The sequence below is a fragment of the Oreochromis niloticus genome, unplaced genomic scaffold (assembly GCF_001858045.2).
Source record: "Oreochromis niloticus isolate F11D_XX unplaced genomic scaffold, O_niloticus_UMD_NMBU tig00002652_pilon, whole genome shotgun sequence".
Taxonomy (NCBI): Eukaryota; Metazoa; Chordata; class Actinopteri; order Cichliformes; family Cichlidae; genus Oreochromis; species Oreochromis niloticus.
The window spans coordinates 1-12,888 of record NW_020327688.1 but is presented as its reverse complement, the minus strand read 5'-3'; the positions used below and the strand labels follow the sequence as shown (position 1 = coordinate 12,888).

General features: G+C 43.3%; 1 long non-coding RNA gene across 1 annotated transcript; it reads right to left on the bottom strand.

Annotated features, from left to right (window-relative positions):
* Positions 1-3,592: 3,592 nt before the first annotated feature.
* On the bottom strand, positions 3,593-6,710 carry LOC112845055 (uncharacterized). The gene is made up of 3 exons (XR_003217850.1): positions 6,666-6,710; positions 3,824-4,147; positions 3,593-3,658 (listed from the first exon to the last, which is right to left on the bottom strand). It is a non-coding gene; the product is annotated as an uncharacterized LOC112845055 (long non-coding RNA).
* Positions 6,711-12,888: the final 6,178 nt, after the last annotated feature.

The following is a 12,888-nucleotide window of genomic DNA, read 5'->3' as shown; positions in this document are numbered from 1 at the left end:
TCTGCGCTCACCATCCCCTTTAACAGGTCAGTCTGGCGGCTGATAGGCCGCCTCGGGGAACGCCCCCACCTCCACAGGTGCTACTATTGTCCGCTTAGTCCACAGTGGATTAAAAGAATATTGTGCAACAACACTAAAACACACAATATCAGGATCAAACCTGATATTTAAATAAACAAACATAAATATGACAATAAAATCATGTAGGTAAAACCAACACTATGCACCAATGCACAGTCTGATCAAACTGTGTGACATCAGCATGTTTCAGCTGTGACATCAAAGATCTAATCAAACTAATAATGAATCACTTTGTTTGTGCAGCAGGAAATGTTCAGGAGCTCGTCTCTTCCTTCCAGCTGCTCTGATGGATCAATAAACCTGTGATCATGTTGTAAAGTGAAGGCTGTTTGTTTCTGCACTGTGTGAACTTGACACACACACTGAGTCAGTTTGTGGAGCATCCAGCACACAGTCTGACTGCAGCTCTGCTGGACCTGAGCGATCCCTCTGATCTTCTTCTTTCTAATCCTGTCCATCCTGCTCACCTCCAACCAAACTCTCAGCATCTTCAGCTCTGCACCTGCAGCTCCTCCTGTCTGTGTGCCTCCATCACAGCAGGTCTCACTGCATCTCCTCCTCTTCACTCTTACTGCTCTCCTCCTGTCATAAATCAGCCCTGACCTCCTCCTCATCTCTCCTTGTTTGTACTTTCTCTTCTCTCCAGACTCTCCTCCTCACTCTCACTACAGATCATAACTTTGTCTGCAAACATCAGAGTGTTCATCAGCACTGCAAACGATAAAGGGCTCAGAGCCCCCTCTTTGTGAGCCCACTGCCTGAGCCTGTGAGTATTTAGAAAGTAGAAGGACAGAAACTCCAGGTGTGGACGAGGCTCGTTGCATCAAAAACAGCTGCTGCTGTGATTCCTGCTGAAGGGGCTTCAAATAAGTGTCTGAATACTTCAGGAAATATGATGTTAAAGAAACAATCGTAAAGTTGTGTTTCCAGTTTGTCATTATTAGAAACATTATCAGCCACAGGCTGAATGGATTCAATGGAGCAAACTGATACTGGTCCCACCATGACCTCTGACCTCTGTCCTGATGTGTTCCTGACTCGTTCTTTGGTAACTAGTCTGCAGCGTCCTGTAAAGTGCTGCAGACATGTTGGATGAAGAAGAACAGACAGACTGAGCCTCCACAGTCGGCCATGTCTCACACACTTCCTTTCTTTGGGCCTCAGCATCAGCAACGTGTCTGCGGAGGATGTAGCTTTGAGTGACCACAACTGCGTCTTTGTTGACCTTCACTTGAGGACGTGCCATTGGATAAATGAGTCTATTTGAAACTTCAGAAACAAAACTCAGATCAGAAAATGGGAGAAATCCAAAGTTTTGTTTGACACAATCAGCTGTTGCGTCTCGAGCTGCCTCACCTATAAATGTGGCTCTAAAGCAGACGGCAACAAAAGTCTGATTTTCTGTAGATCACAGAAATCAATGACAACCCCCCCAGAGCGTTCTTGTTGTGCAGCTCACTGCTGCTCTACTTTTACACCTGTGACATTTGATGAGAATCAGCCGTCTGCAGCTCCCTCAGAGATTCTCCCCACAAAGCTTTTTGCCTTGTAAACCTTTTTAACGCTTTTCTTCAGACTGGAGTGTTCCAGCTTTTTCAAACATGCCGTTGTGGAAGCAAAGCTCAGCAAACCCAGCTTAGATCCAACATTACATCAACATTATAGATCAGTTTCTCTTTCAGGTCAAAGCTTGTTGAGAAGCCGCTTGCTGCCCACCTCACAGCCTGCTTGAAGAAACACCACATCTGTGAGCGTTTCCACTCTGGTTTTGGTCAAATGCATCCACTGACACTGCACTACTAACAGTAAGCAGTTATATTGTGATGGCAGCAGATGGTGGAAATCCACAGTCCTGGTCTTGTTGGAGCTCTCCTGCTCTGAACATCTGAAGCTCTCCACCACATGACTGAGCACAACTCAGGGAGGAACATTTACTGAAGCTGCTGCAACATTTCCTGTCAGCACATGATTGTGTGACAGTCAAGGAGCCACCAGAGGACACCTGCTAACAGGGCTGGGTATCCTCACTCATTTCTACAATCCATTCACTTTTAATCGCTGAAGTTTGCCTCAGACAGTCAGAAATATTATCATTCATTTCCATATTTTTATATCTATAAAAGAAAGCTGACACTGTGAGACTTCATCAGAGGTGTGAGCATCACAGCAGAGGCCTTTGTGTCAAAGTCACTGAGGATAAAACAGAAGAACATGAAGCAGATTTTCCTGGCCTGGCTTTTTATAGCAGATGACCTTAAAAATATTCTGCAGTAGAACAAAAACACATGTGAACATGACCTGATGAAGTGAAGCAAAGTTACAGAGGTTTGATTACAGACACAGCTGAGAGTTTTGCATCATTTTACAAAGTTTGTTCAGTTTTGAGCAGCAGAAATGAGACTAAGTCAAAAACACCAACAAACCCAGCGGCCGACAGCGCTGTCAACAACGGTAGACTGGTGGGTAACAACAAGCCAATAATGCAGAAAACAGAGATTTTTAGATGAAACTGATCCTGATGCGTCTTTGTGCAGAATCCGTGTTCCTGCTCTCAGTTACTGTTTCAGCTGTTTGATGGTTGTTGAAACTGTGGGAGCTTTAACCTGAGATTCAGGCGTTTCAGCTAAAATACATTTATATTTAAAAATCGATTCAGGATTTTAATGAATCAATATGACGTTATCCAAGCTAGAATCGATTTCAATCACTAATCAAAACCCACCCCTACCTGCTAACCATCGGCATTATGGGTAGTGCAGTAGGAGACACTCACCTGACTTAAAATAGTGCCGGAAATGAAATAAAAGACCTCCAGAGATGACGAGAACAAGAACCAGGAGAGCCAGGAGAACCAGGAGGACCAGGAGAACCAGGAGAGCCAGCAGAACCAGGAGAGCCAGGAGAACCAGCAGAGCCAGGAGAACCAGGAGAACCAGCAGAACCAGGAGAGCCAGCAGAACCAGGAGAGCCAGGAGAACCAGGAGAACCAGGAGAACCAGCAGAGCCAGGAGAACCAGGAGAACCAGCAGAACCAGGAGAGCCAGCAGAACCAGGAGAGCCAGGAGAACCAGGAGAACCAGGAGAACCAGCAGAGCCAGGAGAACCAGGAGAACCAGCAGAACCAGGAGAGCCAGCAGAACCAGGAGAGCCAGGAGAACCAGGAGAACCACGAGAACCAGGAGAACCAGCAGAGCCAGGAGAACCAGGAGAACCAGCAGAACCAGGAGAGCCAGGAGAACCACGAGAACCAGGAGAACCAGCAGAGCCAGGAGAACCAGGAGAACCAGCAGAACCAGGAGAGCCAGCAGAACCAGGAGAGCCAGGAGAACCAGGAGAACCAGGAGAACCAGCAGAGCCAGGAGAACCAGGAGAACCAGCAGAACCAGGAGAGCCAGCAGAACCAGGAGAGCCAGGAGGACCAGGAGAACCAGGAGAACCAGGAGAACCAGCAGAGCCAGGAGGACCAGGAGAACCAGGAGAACCAGCAGAACCAGCAGAACCAGGAGAGCCCGGAGAACCAGGAGAACCAGGAGAACCAGGAGGACCAGCAGAGCTGTGGCCCAGGATGGAAATGGTTCTGTAGAGAAACACAAATTGGCAGGTGACCTTTGACTGAATGTAATGAATTAAAGAATCTGCTCAGATTTAAAATGGTGAAGCAAGCATGCTTATTGTGACAATATTAAAAGTTCAGTTTGAGTGATTGTGATCGTCTACAGCAGGGTTTTGGTTTGATGTTGACCTTTGACCTGCAGTGGGACATCTCTCAGTCTAAATGATGTGACGGAGCAGGTGTAGGTGGCGCTGTCAGACAGGTGGAGGTTGGTCAGGTTCAGGCTGAGGTCTCCAGTTTCCAGAGCGTCAGTCTTCATGGATGTTCGGCCGCTGTAACGCTGGTTTGGATCTTTCAGTTCGTCTCCTTGAAGCTGGTGGACGGTTGGAGGACTGAGGTCGGAGCGACTCCACACCACTGTGGGGCCGTCCAGTTCAAAAGTGGGAAACTCACAGGGCAGCAGGACAAACAGCTCTCCCTCATACAGCTCCACAGCCGAGGCATGCTGGGAAACTGAGGACACAGACAGAGTGTCACTTTGAGATCAAACGTGGACACAGCTTCAGTTACACAATATCAAATATCTACATATAGAAATAAAATCACTGCAGGTCAAATCAATAAATACAATAAAGAAAGAAATAAGACGTGGTATAAGTGAAAAGTCTGAGTTCAGCTCGTCGGCTCACAGAAACACTGACTTCCTGTTATTAATGAGGCGGCTGTGGGAACAGGTAGGAGGCTCCTGATTGGTTCATAAGGTGTGAATAAATGTGTCATGTAGCAGGAAGCAAAGCCACATCAGGCCTTAGAAGGAATTCATGAAAGTGTGAAGTCTGTCTGCAGTGCAGTGGAGTGATCTCCTCCCTATGAATGAAGTTAGAAGTCTGGAAGTTTAGGAAGCAGCTGCACGTCAGGAAGCACAAATGTGATGAGGAGAAGGCGTGGAGCGCTGTGTCAGGCTCTGCTGTGGAAACCAATCAACTTTTGCATGTTTTGAACTGGAAGAAGAAGCAGGATGTGAACTTTGTAGGTCAAAACAAAGCTCAGGGTCACATTTGATCCAGTACTCGAGTCACGATACTGATGTCCTGACTGCTGATCAGCTGATCGGTCCTTTCATGGTTTATCAGAGGACAAAGAAACTTGATTTAGTTTGGACAATCCACCAATCACAGAGCTCCATCAGAGACCTTACAGTAACTACATTCACCAGCAGAGCTTTGATGGCGCTACTCTCCACGACCACTAGATGTCTCCACACTCTGTGCTGACTCCAATGAATGATCAGAGCTGCTGAGCCTGTTTGCAGACCGAGGAGGAGCTCCTGGTGATCCGTGTGGGACTAAAAAGCTCTGATAACGTCCATCCAGCAGCTGATAACAGGGACATTTGGTGCCATGTCAGAGCTGCACAGTCAATCATCAGTTTGGCTCTTTAGTTTGAAGAGTTCAAAGCAGCAGCAGAGAATCTAAAGTGTGTCACACAGCACCAAGTTTCCTTTGGTCACATATGAAATGTGAGTCAGAGCTTCAGCTACACAACAACAACACACACAGCAGCTGATTGTAACACGAGCTCATCTGAAAGCCACCAAGAAGAATCCAGTGATTTGAAAGTTGCTGCTTTGGATTGTTAGTTTGATCTGAATTAGGATCCAGTGTTTGATGGAAATCTCCTCCTGAAACAATGAATCAGGTTAAAATACTTTAAATCAGTGCAGATGTATAATGTAATTTAACATGTTGATAATGGCTGTATTGGGCTTGTAATGTAAATGTGTCTGATTAAATGTGACATTACTGGTGACGCTGCATAAACCTGATAAAACAGTTCTATTAGTGGGTCTGTGTGATCAGCATCAGTGGGTTAAGGTGAGGCCTTGACTAGTAGAACGTCATGTTGGTGTATGACAACACATGAGCCAACATCAGACTCCGAGCGCTACGATGCTAAAGATCAGAAGATCCAGTGTGACATCATCGTTACCTGGCAACAGCAGCCCTCATCTGACTTTATTGGAGGATATTTACACCAGCAACACTGTTTAGTTTGATATGACGGATCAACAACATGCTGTGATATCCAGTTCATCTGTAATAGATACTGGATCTAATCAGTCAGCAGATATTTGATCAGCTTATTTATAACTATACTAGAAACAAACACAACTGTGTTGGTGATTCATGCAAACTTGCATATCAGCCTTTGAAGGTTTTGTAGTATTGAGAACAAAGAGGTTGTGTTAGGGCTGAAAAGCCCGACTTGTTCTCCTCTGCAGGTCATCAAATGCACCACAGAAGTTTGTATTTGCACAGCCTGTATATGTTTGATGGCTTTATTATTCTCTGTTCAAAGACAATAAATGTGCAAAATGTCTCATGTAGTATCAGCTTCATTTAAAATGACTGCAAACATTTAGAGAACATGTGCTGCTGTTTGTCCTACATTTCAACACTGAATGAACCCTGAAAACGTGATGGCAGGTGGCAGATTGGAGTCCACATGAAATATCGGCTGTATGAAGACTGGAAAATATAGATGATACAAACATGCAGCCAAACATTTGTGGACATGGATAAACTCTCTGATCCAAAAAGCAGGAAGTGACACAGCTAGAAAATGAAAGTGTGGAACAGCTGAAGTCAAATGTAATGCAGAGTTGAATCTGCACTTGGATCCATGTGTGAAAGGTCCACATGTAGGGATCACATGAGTCCTGATGTTTGTCAGTGCAGCTTGATAACTCCATCTACTGTGGGCTACATATACTGGGCTGGTAGCTCCATAGTGTTGCAAAGAAACTATTCAATGTGCAAAGTTTAAAATCAGAGGCTCTTCTAACACAGGAGCCATGTTGAGTTTAGATCACAGCGACCACCGGCAGTCTGAAATGGAATGAAGCCCATTGACAGCCAGCAGGTCTAAACAGGAACGCAGCCATTTGTATGCGTGGCAATGATGTGGCTGCAGCTGACACAGGATTGGTTCAAACTAAACATCATTTCACAGAGTTCACAAATAAACTCACGTTTTTATCTTTGAAGATGATCATAAAGTAGAATTGATGGTCCAGCAGACAACAGCAGGAGGTTTGAGCCCTTCTGATGCAGCAGAAACAGGATTTGGAGGAAGATGTTAATAGATTAGAAAGAATTGTACACTGTGAATCAATGCAAGTCTTTCTAGATAGACAGATCTTTAATAATCCCTCAGGTAGGTTCCTCTGGGACAGTCACAGATAGAGACACCAATTCTGACGTCCTTTGAAAGTTTTCATCACTCGTCATGTACACAGATGTTAATTCTACATATTCCTAGTACTGAACTCTAAATCAATATGAAGAAAATGCTCCTACTAATCTGCATATATGTTGATATCAAATCCTTTTCCAGCACATGGATAAATCTCTATAAATCTTTCAGTCTGATCAGAATGGGCACAGTGTTGTTATTGCAGCACTCCCTGATGTTTGAAAAGCTAAATGTCCATTTTAAAGTGCTCGTGTGTAGGATTGTGTTTCCTTCCTTTGTGCAGTTCTTACAGTAAACATGTTTGAATGTTTCCTGTTCCCCTGATGCTTCTTCCTGTTGGATAAAGTTGGTTTGAATAACATGTTCTTATAGGTTTCAATGAACTTCAAACTGGGATCCACTTACAAAACTGTCTCATTTTATTGGAACGATCCACATTTGCATCCATTCACGGTACATTTGACATCTGAACACGTTTGTACACATGATGAAAGGACAGATGGTGTTTGTGTGTCCTTCTTAAACTTAGTGTGAATGTTTCATCATGTAGAACTACTTAGAACAAAGTCTTTGGGAACATTTGGAGAACACGTTTAGGAAAGTAACATCCTGGTAGAACATTTTCTTAAAGCAAAGCAGAGCTGCAACATGACTGTGAGGATTCACAATAATAAAGTCACAATACTTTATTATTATGAAGACTAAAGTGCACCTTAATGCTGCCAATGAATACACATGTTCTTTGTGAAAGCATGAGCACAGCTGACATGCACCACACTGACCCCACTCGCCCCATTTCTTCATCCACTTCTTGCTCTTGTGCTTGAAATGAGACGCAGACGCAGCAAAAGTCAGAGGCTCTAAAATCCACAAAAAGGGGGCTTGTTAGATCAGGATATTGATGTGATCCATAGAAAACATGGATAATACACCACTTTATTTGAAGACATCTGTAGCACTGCCTCAGGATGTTTCCACAGACTCCTCTGTGCACCTAAAGAAAAGGTCAAAGGTCAGCAGCACATGTAGTTGGGACAATTCTTCATTTACAAACAACAGTCGCACAAACTACACAATTATTTTCCTCCAATTAGGACTTTTCACTTGCAGAAATGGTCCTGTGTGATTTCTAGGCTGTGATATAAAAACTAGTTCCTAATGGCAGCGATTCACTCAGTAAACATGTGTTTCCTTCACCAACCTCACACACAGATCCAATAAGATCAGGAAGTGGGCAGTATAGTACAATATGTCTTATTTTGTACTGTGCTGCCCAAACTAAAGATCTGCTGAAGTGTTGGAAATGATTCAGATGTTTATTTTGGACGATACAGCAGAAGATCAGACATGAAAGTGGAGATAACACAGAAGACCTGCAGCAAAGGGTCAGAGGTCAGACTGGGCCACGTGATTCAACAATGAGCCAATGATCATCAAGTAGTGACTAAAGCAGAGCCCTGACGTTCTGACATTTATCACACAGTTAGAACAAATGTCTGCTGATGACTTCATCTCATGAAATGACTGATAGATGTCAATTCATTGATCAGCTGAGCTGCTGCTGCTGATCTTCATCGTGCACAGAAACATTCAGCTTGTTTCAATCAGTAAATAACTCCCACTACTCTCAGTTTGAACTGTTCCCACTCAAAATGCTGTCAGAACAATGATCATTGTAGAACTTCACAAACATCACGTGTTGTTTTCCACATGTAAGATCAGCAAACATACAGAAACTTCCTGTTGCCACACACGGCCTCTAAAATCTCTTCCACGCTTTCTGTCTGAAGTCCACTCTCTGTGTCGGATCCACAGGAAACAACAAGATCTTATTAACATGGTTTTCAATGTGTCTCCTTCCAAAAAGTCCAACCAATGAACAAATGTGTATATTTGTGGAGGCCGAACAAAAGCATGACACATTTGTCTGTTTCTATAAACTGGTGTCAAACACAAATATGAAGAGTTTCATTGACAGACTCCAAAATGCCCCCGCAGTGAATCAGAGGGAAATCCTACAGTGTGCAGAGAATCTTAATGGCTCCAACATCAACACATCCACAATGTTGGATCCAGTTCTACCTCACAGAGTTACTAAGACACACCCTCTGCCAGCATTACAACAGCTCCACCTGCTTCACCTGCCTCCTCAGCCTCTGTACACCTGAAGAGAAAAGAAAGGCTCTAAAAGCTCAAATCTGCAAAGGATTCATGAAGTTTCATCCAACAATAACATGTTTGCCTTCCACAGTGTGCTGTTAGACACCACTGTACCTCTGCCATTTCAAAAAGAGCAGCTTGGGAACATTTTGGCTCCAAACACTTTGTGTTTAAGTTCCTAATCTTTGTTTTCTTTGTGAACAACATCTGGAGCTTTTGACTCATAGAAACATCATTTTGTTCTTTAGATGACAGCAGATTGGGACTGAATAATCAATCACTATCAAACCAATAAAGATGCTGATTTTACAGGAACTTTGTTGGAGAAGCTGGAAAGACATGAAACTGGTGGAGATCCCAAACCAGTTGATAGTGCTGATTATTCCAAATAAAGCTGTTTTCCATTTGAGATGAAATGACTTTCTGTCCTGATATATAATAAAGATGTTAGTTGTTTTTGAGCCCCTGTATTAAAAGTAGATCCAGTTTAAAGTCAGCTTGAGTTTGATGTCTTTATGTCAAAGCTGCTCATGATGTTGAGCTGCTGATGGAATAAAACAGGTAAAAATCTGCCTCAATATAAAAGCATGTAGTCCAGACTTAAATGTAGCCTATTGTTAGCTGAGGTCCACACACAGTGTTTGACAGTGTAAACTGTGTGAAAGGGCTGCTGGTGGAGCTCACTAGGATGAGCAGGTGACCATGTGCCACGAGGTGGAGAGCAGCTGGCCTGGCTTTGATTCTGACCACGCCCCTTTCTCTCTCCCTCTGCTTTGCTGTCACTTATCTTCACTGCTCTGTCCAATAAAGCTGAAAAAGGCCCCAAATCAAGAAATCTGCTGCAGCCTCTGAAATGTCTTCTGTTTCCTTCCCGACGGCTTTTCACCGTCAGCCCATCAGACAGTCCAGCAGCATTTATGATGATGTCATGATGTTGAAGAGACTGCTATGGTGGCCTCCCATGACCCCCAGCCTCATCTACACTGAGATGCAGACATTTGAAACATTCAGCAGACGACTGAATAATAGTCCAACACAACAGTCTGTGTACAGACACACACTGAGCTTTCATAGAGTCAAAGGAGTCAATCAAACACAGCTGGTTGAGTCATTTCTTGTGTGAGTCTAAAGTGAATCTAGTATTTGAAAGTCCACTTCCTGTATTTGTTGTTGAAGACTTCTTCAGCTTCTTCTCAAGGACATCAGCTGCTTGTTTGGCAGCAGAGGCAGTTAAGAAGCTTCCTGAAAAACACTGAACAGTGAGTTCACTGTGGCATATGACAAATTCAGCTTTCTATGTGCAAATGTGTCTGTGTCAACCTTTCAAATGCTGTTGAATCCAAAACATCAGCGGCTCCTTGGCTGCTCACTTCATGCACTTCTGTCTTTGTGACAGTCCAATGACATCACAGCTGTTTCCACCCCCAGTGTCTCAGGACTGGACACCTTTAAACATGTGGAGGATCAAACAGCCGTCCAGCTAAACATACATGAAACTATCAAAGCTGACAATCATTCCAATAACATCTAATGGTACATATATATAGACACAGGACTACAAGGAAATGGCTCTCAGCATCTGGCTGTGGAACAAATGATCCCTGTTTGTCTTCAAATTGTGTGCATGTTTTAGACGTGTGTCACATGTAGAAACACAAAAATCCCACAATGACACAAAGATGTGTTTGACACATCTGTGCAGCTGTAAGTTGTTTCTAATGATTCATTGAAGCTCTTCTAACATTCTGGAGACAATCAGTCCATGAATCTGTTCACACCACAACAATTTGACTTCAATGTGAACGTTTGCCATTAAATAACCTTCTTCATCCAGCTGACAGCATCCTTCATTCTATGATATGAACAGTTCCTCTGTTGATGACAAACCTCTGACATGATCTGCTTGAGGAGCTTTTCATGTGAAGCTCTCTGAGCTCAGGGCTAAGTTGCTGTGTTTCATCTTTAAGAGCTGCTGCCTCCTCGCCGTTCTCTTCTCCTAATGACACCATTTCTGCTTCAGATCTTTCACTGGCCTAAAACAGATGAAGAGTAGATCTACTGCTGTTCACTGTTTGTGTCAATATGGAGAAATATGAAAGACAAACACAGCACATACAGAGAAATGTAGACAGAATGTGCAGCCAGTGCAGTAAATGGTCTAAATATCAGCTCTTTAGAAATGATCCTGATGAACATGAAACTAACATCCAATGAGAAACACAGCTTCCTTGTTTCATGTCCAATAACAATAATGAAGAGCTAATAAAGAGCTATTCTATTGTAAAATGCTGAGATGATTATTAGACAGAACCAGCGGCTCACCAAAAGCCTGCATTGCAAATCTATATGAAAGTAATCTATGCTCATATATGGCAAAATCCTTTAAGTGTCACTGTGTTTTTCATCTGTGCTCTTGTTGGTTGGACAAGTTTGTAAATGACAAAGAGCTCAGTGGACTTTGCATCCATCAAATCCTGTTAGATGTTTGTTTTCCTTCACAGCTTGTGATGAAGGCTAAAGAACAGAGATATGAACTATTGCCAATATGAATCCTGATGCATGACGTGGCACAGACCCACCAAAGCAACACTCAGCTCACCTCATTCCAGCGCTTGTCTGCTGGAGACCATGAGCCTTGTTAGTCACACATTAGCACCGTGGTAGGAAACAGCCTCCATCATTTCATTAGATCTGAATTTGGACTGTTTCCCTCTGGATGAGAACCAAGTCTGTCAAATCTATTGATCCAACACAAACTATCAAACACATTGGCTCACAGTCAGATTGGCTTTGTATGGATGGTGTAACAGGGGCTGGGAAAGGATGCTGAAAGCTGAATATAATACAGAACAATAACAGGACATATAATCATGTAGAACATGATCTTCAACAGGCACACTTCTATTATTCATGATCACAAAGAACTTGTGCAGCCCTGATATCAGCCCTAATATATGAGTGTGTTTGCCCAAGATTGAAACAGCATCAACATGACAGCTGTAAGAAATCTTCTCTCAGCCTTGTTTGGCAGAAGATCCTGCAACAAAGATTGTAGCTGAAAGATGACGTGTGTAAAGTTGTCTTTGGAGGGTTGAGGCGTTTTTAGACCTTGATAGTTTCAATCCAGTTCTGAAAGACAGAAATAAAACAACATCATTAAGATCAGATCATGGAGCTGTTTCCTGCCTTGTTTCTAGCTTCACATTACAAGACTTTACTACAATAAAGATGCTAACATGTATCTGTAGAACAACATCATTGAATCTATAACAACTGGAGCCAAACCAGTGGCTCTGCTGGGATCACTGGTGAGCCAACACTTCCTTGTTGGATGCAGATTTCAGGGCTTCCTGTTGCTCCTCCGTTATAACTGTTCTCTCTTCTCAACACATGATGACACAAAGGAATCAGCAGTGCGAGATGATGCTGAAGAGAAGCACACATTTCACACATATAACAGAGCAGTCCAGTTACACACACCTCTGCTTGACATTAGGCCTCAAACAAAGACACAAAACACTAACTTGACTCTAAATAGAAGAAAACTGGCAGCTTTTTCTGTTCTGTGCTTATTATATTGACACACATGCTCTTTGTGCAAACACACATCGCACTATAAGGGTAACCTAGCACACAATGATTGGACAGCACAGTGATGATGCTGGGAGATCCTATACGAAGCAACACAGAAACACTGAGAACTTTAAACATTGATTATATGAGATAAGCAGCCGACCCAGTCTAGATAAAGGCGAGCAGCTGGGACCGCTGCTGCACCAAAACAGGTTTCAGTGTTTCCATGTGTGTGTGTGTGTGTCTTTACTTATACTGGTCAATAG